Below are 14636 nucleotides of genomic sequence, written 5' to 3'. Positions count from 1 at the left end.
GTGGCCTGCCTGAGTCCCACGATTTGAGCCATCTGGGAACCTCAGGAGCCTGAGAACATTCTGCGGCTGGCTTGATCCAGGGAACACCTGGAGATTGGGACCAGGGTCCCAGACTTCGGGGAGGTTAGAGACATAACTTGCAAAAAGCAAGTCAGACCTCCCAGGACCACCGCCCTTCTCGCGTCTCCGATCCCACTTCCCCGACTCTGCGCCACGCGCACGCGCTCCGCGCAAACAACTGAAGCTACCCCGACCACGGGGTTGCGTTCCCATCAGCCGTATCAAGGCATCTCTGGAGACTCTGCCTTCCGACGCCTTCCCGGGGCGCAAGTCGTTCATCTTTGACAAGTGATTCTCCCCGGCTGCTGACAGCCGGTCCGGCTCGGCGTCTCAGGAGGAGGCCAGGCCCTGACCGCAGGACTTGGGAGGACCCCGCGAACACGCTCAGGGACGCGCGCCTCGCCCGCGGACGCCTCCGCGCCGCCGGGTTCAGCTGTCCGCTCCGGGAGGCGGGCGAGCTCCGGCGCGCCACGAGCTGCTCCCGCCAGGCGCTGGAGCTCGAGGCCCGAACACTGGGCGGGGCCGCGGCCTCCCGCGCTCCCCATCTGCCCGAGGCCGTGTGCCCGCGTCCGCGCCCACGCCTGGCTCCGGGACCGCGCGCGGCGATTGGGCGGTGGGCGTGACGTCACCGCGCCGGGGCTCGCCGCGGTTGCGGAGCTGGCCGCCGCCCGCGCGCCGCTCGAGGAGCGGGAGCGGGAGGCGAGCGGAGCGGGCGCGCGCCCGGCTCCTCGACACCCGCGCTCGGGACCGCTGCTTACCCCGCGCTCCTCGCCGCCCGCCGCCCGCCGCCCGTCGCCCTCCGCGCGCGGCCCCGGCGCGGATTTGAAAAGCCCGGTCCGCGGGCGCCTAGAGGCGGCAGCCAATCAGCGGAGCGCACTTTTCCCGCGGCTTCTGGGGGCGGCGGCGGCCCCGGCGGCGGCGGCGGCGGGCGGGAGGCGCGGGGGCGGGGTCGGCGCCGCGCGCGGAGAGCCTCGGCCTGGCCGCGCTGCGCCCGCCGCTGCCGCCGCCGCCGCCCCCTCCCGCCGCCTTGCCCTCCGCGGCCTCGCGCTCGCCGCCGCCGGACAGCCACTGCCGGACAGCCACCGGAGGATGCGACGCAGTGCAGGTCACTGGGGCCGCCGGCCAACCGCCGCGGGAACCAACCGCTGGCCGGGAAAGGGAGGTCGGGTGATCGAGGCCCGAGGGCTGAGGGGGCGGCCCTGAGGGGCCGAGGGCCGGGCGGCGCGGGCAGGCCGGAGGAGGACGCCCGGCCTGAGGCGAGGGCGGAGGATCAGGAGGCTGAGAGGACTCGGCCTGAAGCGCCGGCCGAACGCGCACGACCGGCGACGGCTAACGGGGCGGCGGGCGCGCGGCCATGTTGGGCCCGCTGGCCGGAGCTGCACCTGTGCCGGGCCGGAGGGCGGCCGCCTTTGTTCCCGCGGCGCCGGGCGGGACGAGCGGGCCTTTGTGCGGCGCGGGGCGCGGGGCCGGGAGGCGCGGTGGGAGGGGCGGCCGGGTGGACCGAGAGGCGCTTTTTGTGTGCGGAAGCGTCCGGCGTTGACACTCGGGGCGCCGGCCGTTGGTCAGCGCGGCGCCGCGGTTGCCGGCCCTTGCCTGGCCTCGCAGGTGGAGACGAGGCTGGCTGGACCCGCGGTCCCGCCTGGGGCTGTGGCCGCGCCTCACGGGGCGCGCTCGCTCCCTCGCTCGGGATGCAGCTCCCAGCCTAGAAGGCGCAGGGCGCGGCGAGCCCGACTGTGGCGGCCGAGCGGCTGGCGACTGCCTTGGTTTTAAATCTCGGCATTTAAAAGATGCTTGGTTTTGAGTTTCGGTGAGAAGAAAATGGGTGAGGGTATTGCTTAGGACCGGTTGCAACACTGAGCTTTTCTCCCTTCTCAGCTCAGGAAGAGGTTTGACATTGACGACGAAACGGTATGAAATCGGATGTTCTGACAGGAATCATTTCCAGGTAGATAATTGGGGGGGTGTGTGTATGTTATAACGGACCCCGTAAAGAGACCAGTCTGATACCGAGCGAGTTCAGAATTAGGGTAGCGAAGTGTCTAAGTACTGCCAGCCTACTCACAGACTTTGGAAGGCCTTGACTTTTAAAGGAATTAAATTCCAAGATTGTGCATGGATTATATTCTACTTTATGTATTTGAATTAAGATCGTCACCCTAGAAAATAAGTTATGAAACGTTTCAGGAACCTGAGACTTTTAACTCCTACCTTTCCCATGTTTTAAGTTCTGGTTACGTATTTAAATCGCTATATGTATATATTCACAATTCCTGTAAAAAAAAAAAAACGGCAGTGTGTTCTTCCATTCCCCAAGACCCAGAGTTCAAATCTTAACTGCCAGCTAGGGATGCATAAGGTTCACGCCTTATACACTATTACTTTGAGTCATTTCCTTTTCTTTCCTTCCATTTTCTTCTCTGCCCAGCAGCCTTCATTTTTGGCTTGATGGCTTGTATTGTGTGGACTTAATATCTGCTTGTGAGTTTGTGTAAGTTTTTGTGAATAACTCCCAACATATTCAGAACAAAAATCCTTCCCTTTTGGCCTTTGTAAGAGTCAAAACTCCATTTTTCAGAGTATTTAGATAATTTTTTTTTTTTTACCAAAATGGACAATGTTTATGTCTGTACAGATGTGATGTGTTCATTTTAATGTTATAAACTATCATAACTTGAAGTTTGTGGAGAAATAAAGAGAAAAGCAGTAGGACAACAAGTGAGATTACTAGGTTATTTTTATGCAGCCAAGCTCTACAGGGCTGTTAAGCCACTGCCTGTAGAGATGTGAGGAACCAAAAGAAGACTTAAGTCAGAATTGCAGAATGAGTCAGGCATTAGAGACCCTGTGGGTTACTTTAGGGAGGAGTCTAGTCTTTCATCTATTCAGGCATCCTTTCCAAGAAGTACTCAGGCTTTAAAAAGGTTTACTCACATGGCTGAATGTGAACTAATTAGTTACTTCCTTTTTTACAGTTTTGACAATTCAGTGTAAAATGTGAATGTAGGTGGAATTAGACTAAGAAGTGTTGGTGAGAAGATAGGAAACACTAGTTAAAATGTGCCCTATATGAGCTATAAATTTGAGTCTCTTTACCAAAAATTACACATGTTAAAAAAAAACTGCTAAAGTGAGCTGAAAAATATAATTTGGAAGTTATTGTTCTTTTTAATTTGGCAAAAGAAACCTTTTTAAAAAAAATATTACCTTTAAATAGAATTGAAAACAGATTTTTTTTTTTTTTTTGAGACAGGAGCTTGGTAAGTAGTTGTGACTGGCCTAGAACTTGCTATGTAGACTAAGATGGCCTTGAACTTTGAACAGTTTTCTGTACTGAAATTATAAACATGAAGGGCTGTGCCCAGGTGTTGTGTATATGTATTGAAGACTGAGCCCTGTATCTTGGACTTAGGCAAGCTCTCAATCACAGAGCTACAGTTTTAGCTCTGAAGTCTTTTTGGTCTTTTTTTTGGGGGGGGGGCAGGGTTTCTCTGTGTAGCCCTGGCCTTCCTGGAACTTTGTAGACCAGGCAGGCTTGAAATTCAGAGATTTATCTGCTTCTGCCTCCTGAGTGCTGGGATTAAAGGTCTGTGTCACCATCTCTGGGCAGCCATTATTGTGTGTTACTTTCTGGTGAATTGCTTGAGACTATAACATACATAAAACTTTAGATATGTATATTGGTCTCCTGACTGCACTCTCCTCTTTGTCTTCAGTCAGTAAAATCAGAGTCTCTCTTCCCAAATTTGTGGTGTTCTGTCTTCACTCCAGGCCTTTGTGCAGATTGTTGTAGGGCATAGACCACTGATTGTTGTCACTTTCATAACACAACACATAGCCTTTTAATAGCTTTCTCACTTTTGGGTAAGTTCTTGGAAATGGGACTCTTATTAAATCTTGGGCACCCTGGTTTCTCCTTCACCTGTTCATGTCAAATTAAACTACCAAGTGGGCATATGGCATTGGGTAAACAACCTATTTCATGTTAGCATATGACCTGTTTGCCTCTCTTTAAGTTATGTTGTAGTAGAAAACTTCCAGAAAGCTGAATATAGAAGAGAAATTATTGAGCTGAAGTTCCCCTTCAAGTACATCTTAGCTTGAGTTTTATCCTGGAAGCCAAGCTCTGTGGTTCCTACCTATTTTGGAAGGCTCTTGTAGGCATGACTTTACTTCTTGTGGCTTCCCTTATCTTTGTCTGGCCTCTCTTCTGGTTAAATAATTAATAAACAAACAATGAGGCTAATGAGGCCAGCCTGTTTGCTAGTTTTTGCTCATCATGCTTAATGGAGATAAGCTCTTGAAACTTTGCAAATGTGTAAGTGAAACAAATGACAATAAGAAGGAAGAGTTTCTGCTGTTGTTGATTTATCTGTATCACTGGGTTAGGCAAAAAGAACATAAAATATATATATGATATAAAAGCAAAAGGAGTCACTTGTGTACTAGAATAGGCTCATGTTTACAAACTATCAATATGGTTTTTTAGTTTCTCTGGAATTGGTTATAATGAATATTGTGGGTAAAAGAAATTTAATGTTAGTCCCAGGAGATCTGACACCTTTTCTGGTTTACTCTATATGATACATGGAGGCAAAAGGCTTATCCACATAAAATAATAAATAAATCTTAAAAAATTTTTTTTAATTAAAAGGATTTATTTTATGTATGTTTGTGTGAGTGTAGACTGGGTGTATTTGCCAGTGTCCCAGGAGGTCAGAAGAAGGCATCTGATTGTGAGCCTCCCAACATGGGTTTTGGGGGGCAAATTTGGGTTTTCTGGAAGAGCAGCAGGTGCTCTTAACCACAGTGCTGTTTCTCTGACCTCCACCTGTCGTTCTTGTGTGTGTGTGTGTGTGTGTGTGTGTGTGTGTGTGTGTGTGTATGTATGTATGTATGTATGTATGTATGTATATGTGTGTGTATAGGTCAGGAACAATTTTCAGGGGTTCTCCTTCCACTGTGGATTTTAGGGTTTGAACTCAGGGCACCAGGCTTGTAACTTATTTGCTTAGCCATTTTGTCAACCCCATCCCATCTTTTCTTGTGATGCTTCCTCTTGAGCCTTTGTATGGTTAATTTTTATTCCTCTTTCCCACCTTTTGTGCACATTCTGCTTTGTGTGCATGGGCTTGTTTTTCCTATTAAATTCCTTCAGCTATGTCTTAGCTTGAGCCTCATGCTGGAAGCCTCCGTTTTGGAAGCAGCCTGTTTGGGAAGGCTCTTAAAGGTAAAGATTTTAGTATTTGTTTCTTCCCTCATATTTTCCTGGTCCCTTATTAATCATCTGTTCAAGCTATACCTCTTGTCTGCCCTAAACCCTAGTCCCACTGTGCCTCAGACCACTGGAATGCTATTTATTTTCTTTGGAGTGTCCTACAAATGTCGGTGTAACTTGATTTTTATCCTCAGAGGTTTTGCTCAAACTTCTTAGGTACTGTCTTGATGCTGGGTGTGGTGACTCATTCCTTTAATCCCAGCACTCAGGAGGCAAAGGTAGGAGAATCTCTGAGTTCAAGATTAATTTGGCCTACTTAGTGAATTCTAGATCAGTCAGAACTACATAATGATACCCTGTCTTAAAAAAAAAAACAAAAACAAACAAAAAACCCCACACTTATCTTACTTCAGTTTTAGCATTTTCTCAATAGTATTTAATGTGTTACATTTGTTAGTTCTTTATCTGTCTTCATTGAGATGTCTGTACATGGGGACTTTGTCTCTTACCTTTTATCCTCAGTAACTAAATGGTCCCTGATGACTGACAGATATGAACTGGCTATTTGTCCATATGTAATTTTTTTTGTTTTGTTTTGTTTTTGTTTTGTTTTTCAAGACAGGGTTTCTCTGTGTAGCCCTGGCTGTCCTGGAACTTGCTCTGTAGATCAGGCTGGTCCACCTACTTTTGCCTTCCTAAATGTGCTGGGATTATTAGGTGTGCTCCAACACTGCCCAGCCTTTGTGTGTTATCTTTTTTGCTACCCCCCCCAGGGGTTCTCTTTGTAACAGCCTTAACTTGTGGGATAACTTAAAAGTGAAGTGGATGAAGGGGTTGTGTGAGGATGCTTGTCTTGATATGTGAGGAGAAAGAGGAGAGCTAAAGACTGGTAGCAGAGGTCAGTGAGGAGGCCTGCAAACCAGGACTAGAATAGAGTACTCGACATGAGAGATGGGAGTAGGAAGAGAGGGCAGATGCAAGAGTAGGAGCTGATATGTACATATTTTTAAGTTGCTTTACTTATTTTTATGTGTGCCCTTATGTGCTCATGCCAAGATTCATGTGTTACCATGCCATGGTGTGCATGTAGAGGACAGCTAGGAGGAGTTCTTTCTGTCTACTGTGTGGGCTGCAGGAACCAGACTATGGTTGTCAGGCTTAGTGGCAATCACCTTTATCTCCTGAGCTGTCTCTTGGATCTCTGATTCGGTTTTGACAGGCTGGAAAGGTAAAAAGGAGAAGTGGCCAGATAGTATGGTAATTATAGTATGAAAATTGGTTAGTACTGGCCCTATTTTTTTCCTTGCTGTAAACCAATGAGAGGGAATAAGGGGCTAGTTTATGACCTACCTTTGTTCTTTTCTAAAGGAGGCTTTGATCTTTTTGTTTTGGAAAGTACTCTAGATCTATCCTGGTAATGAGAAGACTCTTTAGGCCTAGAGGGTTGCGTTTATTCCTGGACCATCTTCTAGTCAGTCCTTTGTGATCCTAAGATTACATCGTTATGCTGTCCATCTCTCTTGAGCTTCAGTGATAATTTTTATTTACTTACTGTTTACTAGCTTTTATGCATATGGGTGTTTCTTTTGCATATTTGTATGTGCATCATATATGTGTCTGGTACATGCAGAGATCAAAAGAGGTCATTGGATCTCTGGGACTAGAATTATTGGTGGTTGTAAGCCACCGTATTGGTGCTAGAAACAACCCAGATTCTTTGCAAGAGCAGCTAGTCTCTTAATTGCTAAGCAATCTTTCCAGCCCCCTGCAGTAGTTTTGATGGCTTAGAAACTACTTGTCTCTGGACAGTCTGCTTTCACTGGTGTTTCGTATCTGGAACTGAACAGTAACAGTTTCTCTGTATAATTCTGGCTATCCTGGAACTCAGAAATTCACTTGCCCCTATCTCAGTGCCTTTTTGGGGGTTGATTTGCTTTAGTGTTTTATGTCTGTGAGTGTTTTGTTTGCATGTATATAGATAGATACACTAATTATGTGCCTGGTGCCCAAAGCTGTCAAAAGAGGGCATTGGATACCCTGAGATGGATTTTTTTTTTTTTTTTTTTTTGAGACCGAGATCTGTGTGTGTAGCCTTGGCTGTCATGGAACTCACTCTGTAGACCAGGCTGGCCTTGAACTTGTAGAGATCCACCTGTGTCTGCCTGTCCAGTGCTGAGCTCAAAGGAGTGCACTACTACCACCTGGCTCCTGGGATAGAATTTAACATAGTTCTGAGCTACCATGTGGGTGCTGGAATCGAACCTGGGTTGTTTGTAGGACCTTTGATCAGTAAGCCCCCGAAAATCATTTTCACTTATCTTAACTGTCATAGCAGGTAATTCAAAGATGTTAGTTAAATTACTTGCCCAAAGTCACTATGCTTTATGTGATAAAGATTGGGCTTTTGCATAGTTTGGAAAATTATTGTTTTGCTGTTCTATAATTTTTTTTGTTTTGTTTTTTAAAGACAGGGTTTCTCTGTAGCTTTTGGAGGCTGTCCTGGAACTTGCTCAGTAGATGAGGCTGGTCTTGAACTCACAGAGATCTACCTGCCTCTGCCTTCCAAGTACTGGGATCAAAGGTGTGTACCACCATCACTTATCTCTTAAGAAAAAGTTTGGTGTTTTTTGTTTGTTTGTTTGTTATTTTGAGACAGGGTTTCTCTGTGTAGCTTTGAAGCTTGTCCTGGCACTTTGTAGACCAGGCTGTTCTGGAACTCACATAGATGTCTTCCTGCCTCTGCCTCCCAAGTGCTGGGATTAAAGGCCTTCACCACCATCAACTGGCTCATTTTTAGTTTTTGAAAGAGTCTTGCTATATATATAGTTCCGGCTGGTTTGGAACTTGGTATGTATAACAGGCTACCTTTCAACTTATGGTGATTGATCTTCTTGTCTCAGATTTCCAGATGTTAGATACCTGACTCTCCTGCTGTTCTTTTCTTTTTATTTCTTACTATTACTGTGTGTATGATGACTGTGTATGAGAGCAGGTATTCATGTGCTACGGGGTGCATGTAGAGATTAATTATCCCCTATCTTGTTGAGGTAAGGACTCCTTTGCTGTTTCTGTTGCTTTGCATACCTCAGTCTAGCTAGACCTAGAGCTTCCAGGTGATTGTCCTGTCTGTGCCTCCTATCATGCTTGTAAGAGTGCTAGGATTATAGATGTGTACCACTGTATCTGGCTTTAAAAAACAAAACAGGGTCTCTCTGTGTTACCCTTGCTGGCCTGGAACTCATTCTGTAGACTAGGCTAGCCTCAAACTCAAAGAGATCTGTCTGCTTGAGATTAAAGGTATGTACCACCACACTTGTCCCCCTGTATACAGCTGTTTGTGTCTCCAGAGATGGAGCTCTTTGTTAGGTTTGCTTGGCATATGCTTTTTACCTGCTGAACTTTTCCCCTTATCTGCGTGGTTGATTGATTAATTGATTGATCAATCGTTTCATTTATTCCCTTCCTCCCTCTATCCCTCCCTTTTCTCCTTTCCTTCCTTCCTCGCTTTGTTTGATAGGGTCTCATATAGTCAAGGCTGGCTTTGAAATCACTCTAAAAGTTAACCTCCACATCCTTGGGCCAGAGAGATGGCTCGTTTGGTAAAAATACCTATATACAAGTATGATGACCTTAATTGATTCTCTGACTTTCAATGGAATGAGTGACCTGACTTCCAAAAGTTGTCCTCTGCCACAATTGATGTGATGTTTGCTGTGCCAATTACACACACACATCATCTATAAACACAGTAATAGTAATAATAGTAATACTATTTTTTTGAATTTTTGACTCTCTTGCCTTCTTCTTTCAAGTGCTAGTATTAAAGGCATATGCTACTATATCCTGTGTATGTGGTCCTAGGGATTGAGCCCCAGGGTTCCTCCCTTCATGCTATGCTGAATGCTATATAAGCCCTCTACTACCAATTGAGCTATCTTCCCAGCCTTCTGTCTGACATTTTTTTCTTTATTGAAGATATTAATCCTGTGACAATAGTAAGCCAGAACCCTTGTCCGTTATCCCATGAAGTTTAGTGACCCACGAGAGAACAAAGCAAGAGGAAAAAAAGAAAAAAAAAATGTTTTTGGAAATGTGTGGGATAGTCTTGGAGGAAAAAAAAAATCAACTCCAAATTTGATGAAATATCTACATTTAACAGCTGATTAAAATATTGAAGAGAGAGGAATGTTTTAAACTATGCTCAGGACTGCCATTGGCAGAAGTAAGGACACAGGAAACCTCAAGACTAGCAACCTGTTTTCTTCTACAGAGAAAGACAGAAGAGGACTGTAGATGATAAGGGGTTGGAATTACTGATATTGTGTAACGTTTATTTGCATCTGTACTTGGTCAAATAAAGACATGGCTAAATACCATTTATCACATTTGAGGAAATTAGGCATTACTAAGTGCTGTGGATATAGCTCAGTAATAGAGCTAAAGGCCCTGGGTCATCAGATTTGGTGGGATACATTTTACCTTGCCAGCCCAACATATTACTTTTAAGTGAAAGGGTTTTTTGTTTTTTTTTTTTTTTTGAAACATTTCTTTGATCACATCAGGCAAATTGCAGTCTCGCACATTCACATGAGTGAGTGTGTGTGTACATGTGTGAATAACAGGTTGACTTCTCTTTTTAAATTTATTTTTATTTTATATGCATTGGAACCTGAGCCACAGATAGCTAGTTGTGAGCTTCCATGTGGCTGCTAGGAGTTGAACCCTGGTCCTCTGAGAGCAGCCAGTGCTCTTAATCTCTGAGCCATCTGTCCAGTCTCTGGCTATCTTTCTTGATTGTTCTTTCCATTAATTGAAAACATTTTTTAATATTCATCTCTTCTCTGTGTTTAGTGCTTACTTACATGTTTGACTGTTATGTGGTTGAAGAGATGGCTCAGTGCTTAAGCGCACTGGCTTCTCTTTTGAGGATCCAGATTCAATTCCCCACATCAACGTGACCGCACAATTGTCTGACTAGTTCTAGAGGTTCTAATACCTTTTTTTGGCCTCCGTCTGGGCAAAACACCCATTCCTATAAAAATAAATAAAGCTTTGTTCTTTTGCTCTCTGGATTCCTTTAAGCTGCTCCTTATCCCTTCCTGCTATTTCAGTAATGACCTCATTTGTTTCTCCTTCCCTTCCTAGTTTATGTGGAAGCTCTGTGAAGGTGGGGCACTTACCTTGTGTTCAAATTTGTATCCCTAGAACTGAGTTACATGTGGAGGTGTGCAGTACATGTGGACTGAAGGAAAGACTGTAACACATCCACTGCCTAGATCACAAAAGAAATTTGCATGGTGGCAAAGAAGAATGTGGCCAACTCAGAGCGTCAGGGTTTTGTCTGAATGTGACTTGGATATTGTACTGTCTGGTGTCTGACCAGAGCATCCCTCTCTGTTCCTTGTTGTTTTTCTATTCAGATTCATTCACTTGGTAGTTTAAGATAAGCATGAACTGTCATGAGAGTGAGAAACCTGTTTAATTTCTGGCAACTTAACTCTCAAATGGGAGAGAGTAATGTATTTCAACAGCAGAAGAAATATTACCAAAAGTAAAAACTCATAGAATTAGACCACTGAGAAAGATCTATGTAGGGAAATTAGCCCTTCCCCTGTTTTTTTCTTCTGTGGTCCTTTTGCTTTTTGTGAGACTCGTGTACTCTAGGCTGGCCCTGAGAGATCCTCTTGTCTCTACCTTGAAAGTTCTAAGTTAGATTATAGGTATGGGATACCATACTTGTTTTCCTTTATTTATTTATTTATTTATTTATTTATTTTATTTCAGTTAGGGTGTCACTATCTAGTCTTGACTGTCCTAGAACTCAATGTATAGATCAGACTGGCCTTGAACTCTTGACTCTACCTTCTAAGTGCTGGGATCATGGGAGTGAGCCATCTTGCCCAACTTAAACTTCATTTGAAATAAATACTAGTGCTTTTTATTTGTTCAGTATCTACCTTGCAAATGTAAACCCAGGTTTGTTTCTCCATTACCATTATGTTCTTGATCTTTCAGGGATCTTGATGAAGTGAACCGAGTAAAGAGGCAGAGGCCAGGTGTCCACTGGAGAGCAATCCAGGGCCCTGCTGTGGTCCTTGGACTATTATTGTGATTAGTGCAGATTTTGGGAACTGGGCCTTGTACATGCTAGAGAAAGTTCTCATTGAACTATATCTCCCGGACCCTATTACTATTTTTAAAATAATTACATTCCTCCTTTCCTCCTCAACAGAATCCTCAGCTATACATGTACCCCTTTCAAGTTTATGGCCGCTTTTTCTTTAGTTGTTATGAGTGTGTAAGGTGTGTATATGCCACGGCAAGCATATGGAAGTCAGAGGACAGCCCTGGGTTTTGGTCCTCAACTTTCTATCTAAACTGAGGCAGTCTCTTGTAGTTTGCCTCTGTATACACCAGGCTAGGTGGCTTACAAGCTTCTGGAAATTCTTTAACTCTGGCACCCATCTTGATGTAGAAATGCTAGGATTACAAATGTGTGCTGCTGCATTTAGATATCCCTAAATTCTGGGGGTCTGAACTCATGTTCTTTTCCTCACTCCTTCCCTCCCTTTCTTCCTTGTCTTTCAACAGGATTTCTCTATGTAGCCCTGGCTGTCCTGGAACTTGCTCTGTAGATTAGGTTGGCCTCAAACTCTGACGATCCGCCTGCCTCTGCCTCCTCAGTGCTGAGAGTAAAGGCATGCACCACCACCACCCAGTTGAACTCAGGTTCTTATAATTGCAAGTACTTTACTCATTGAGCTATTACCCCAGTCTGGCACTGTCTTATTGTGCTCAGTCAAGGAGCCTCTGGGACTCATCCAGAGGTAGAAATGTAGAACAAGGACAAAGTCTTACTCATATACACTTTACCCCTCACTCCCCCCCCCTTTTTTTTTTTTTTTTTTTTTTTTTTTTTTTTGAGGCAGTTTCTCTATGTAGCCCTGGCTATCCTGGAACTTGTAGACCAGGCTTCCCAAAGTGCTGGGATTAAAAGTGTATGTCACCACTGCCTGGCTTTAAATTATCTTAAGATAAAACTTTGAATTGTCATTTCCCTTTCTAACCTCCTTTTAGCTCTTGAAAACAACTTTATTTTCTGTCTCTATGCATTTATCTGTTTTGAGTATTTCCTATAGAAGAAATTATACAATATAGTGGCTTTTTTTATTCTTTGACAATTTTAAGCACTCATAATAAATTTTGGTTATTATTTTATCTGTTATACTTTCTCAACCACTTCTCTTTCCTGCTGAAACCTTCCCAAGTTCATTTCATAATTTCTGTGTGTGTGTGTGTGTGTGTGTATGTGTATGTGTGTGTGTGTGTGTATGTGTGAGAGAGAGAGAGACACACACACACACACTGTATGTAAGTATGACTACTAGCATGAACTTGGATAAGTTATTTACTGGAGCACAGGCAGTTTATCTGTAGCTATAAAATTGAAGATTTTCCAACAACATTACCTTGCAGTAGTCTCTCAGGAGAGGTGGAGCCTCATGAGCATCACCATTGGTGATGAAATGTGGAAAGGCCCAGCCTTGTTTAGGCCTTGACACAGCTGCTGTGAGTTCATGAGTGAGTGCAGTTGGTAGGGAGTCTTTCAGTATGAGGTCTTCTGTGTCTAGCCTTTTTACTTATTTTCAAGGCTTATCTATGTTAGCATAAATCAGTACATCATTACTTTAAAAATTTTTTACTTTTATTACTTTAAATTATATGTGTGTGTTAGGTTCTTTGTTAAGTTGTGAGTTGGCTGATAATGGGTGCAAGGAACTGAATTCGGATTCTCTGCAGGTGAGCATTGAGCCATCTGTTTTGTTATATCTGAACACCACCCCCCTGCCTGAGACAGGGTTTTGCAAAAGCCAGGTATGGTGCATATTTTTAATCTCTGCACTTGGTAAGAAGAGACAGGGTGATCCAGGACAGTCAGAACTAAATAAGAGAGACCCTGTCCCAAAAACAAACAAAAAAGGCAGTGTATGCTCATAGAAGCTGAAAGAAATTGTCTATCCCTGGGAATTGGAGTTAGACAGTTGTGTGCCCCCAAGTGGATACTGGGAATCAGCTTGGTTCTCTGCGAGGGTAACAAGTAATGTAACCAGAGATAATCTCTTTAGTTCCACCTCTCATTTATTAAAACATTATTTTGGTGTTTTTATTTAAGTATGAGTGTTTTTTTTTCTGCATGTATTTCTGTTGCCCTCTGAACCCAGAAGAGGCTTCTGGATTCCATGGAACTGGAATTTCAGATGGTTGTGAGCCATCATGTGGGTACTTGGAAATGAACTCAGGTCCTATGAAACGTTGGATGTTCTATTGTGGGGTTGGAGACGTGTCTCAGTTAAGAGCACTTCCTGCTCCCAACACCCCCATTGGATGCTTATACCCAGCTTCTGAGGGGATTCAATACCTTCTTCTGTACTCTCAGGTACCTGCATTCACATTTGTACAGGGACCCCATGTGTGTGTGTGTGTGTATGTATGTATGTATGTATGTATGTATGTATGTATGTATATATGTATATATGGATATATATAAAATTAAAAATAAGGTAAATCTTCAAATATAAAAATTGTTTTAGAATTAACAGTGTTCCTCACTTTTGTAGACTGATTCTTCCTTCTGTGTCTATAATCTTGGCAAAGTACTTCCTAGCATTTCTTTGTGGAAGGGCTACTATGTGTAAGGCTCCTCTCATCTGCACCTTTGCTGTATTCATCTTCATGTTTGCATGATAATTTAGCTGGGCATAAAGTTCTAGTAAAGAAGTTTTTTCTTCACATGTTGATCAAAGGAAAGTTCTTTTCTTGGGGGGAGTGGTTCGAGACAGGGTTTCTCTGTGGCTTTGGAGGCTCTTGTGGAACTAGCTCTTGTAGATCAGGCTGGTCTCGAACTCACAAAGATCTGCTTGCCAGAGGACAGTTCTTTTGGAGTCTCCCACATTTTTGTGGGTTCAAAGGACTGAATTCAGGTAGACAGGCTTGTTTCATTGTTGATTGTTAATGCTTTTATTTGCTGAGTCTCTGTCTCCAGCAATTCTTCTTTTAAAAATTTAGGGGGCTTTAGAGATCTGTGGAACATAGGCTCTAGGACATGCTAGGTAAGTGCTCTCCCACTGAGCCATCCTAATTTAGTAATTCCATTCTAACTTACTCTTTTGGATTTTTAGTGATAAAGATTATTTTTCTTTCAAATTCTATAGTTTTAGCATTGATCTGATGGCCTGTTTTATTTATCTTTCTCTGAGCATAGGAAGCTCTTAATCTGAATGCCGTTTCCTTTATTGATATCCCTTTGAAAATTTCTTTTCTCTCATTCTTCCCTGGCTTCATAGAACTCTCTTTAGGATGT

At 44.0% G+C, this 14636-nt stretch overlaps 1 protein-coding gene across 3 annotated transcripts in view; it reads left to right on the top strand.

The window, feature by feature from the left end:
- Positions 1-1038: 1038 nt before the first annotated feature.
- Nsd2 (nuclear receptor binding SET domain protein 2) overlaps positions 1039-14636 on the top strand; it is a 75778-nt gene continuing 62180 nt past the window's right edge. The window contains exons 1-2 of one of the 3 annotated variants that reach the window (XM_051200229.1): positions 1087-1165; positions 1936-2005. The gene's annotated coding sequence lies outside the window, so the exon portion shown is untranslated. Of the gene's footprint in view, positions 1166-1935; positions 2006-14636 lie in introns of all 3 variants that reach the window. The other 2 variants (XM_051200230.1, XM_051200231.1) reach the window with 2 other exon arrangements.

This window comes from Phodopus roborovskii, unplaced genomic scaffold, assembly GCF_943737965.1.
Source record: "Phodopus roborovskii unplaced genomic scaffold, PHOROB, whole genome shotgun sequence".
Lineage (NCBI taxonomy): Eukaryota > Metazoa > Chordata > Mammalia > Rodentia > Cricetidae > Phodopus > Phodopus roborovskii.
This window is presented reverse-complemented; position numbering and strand designations above follow the sequence as displayed.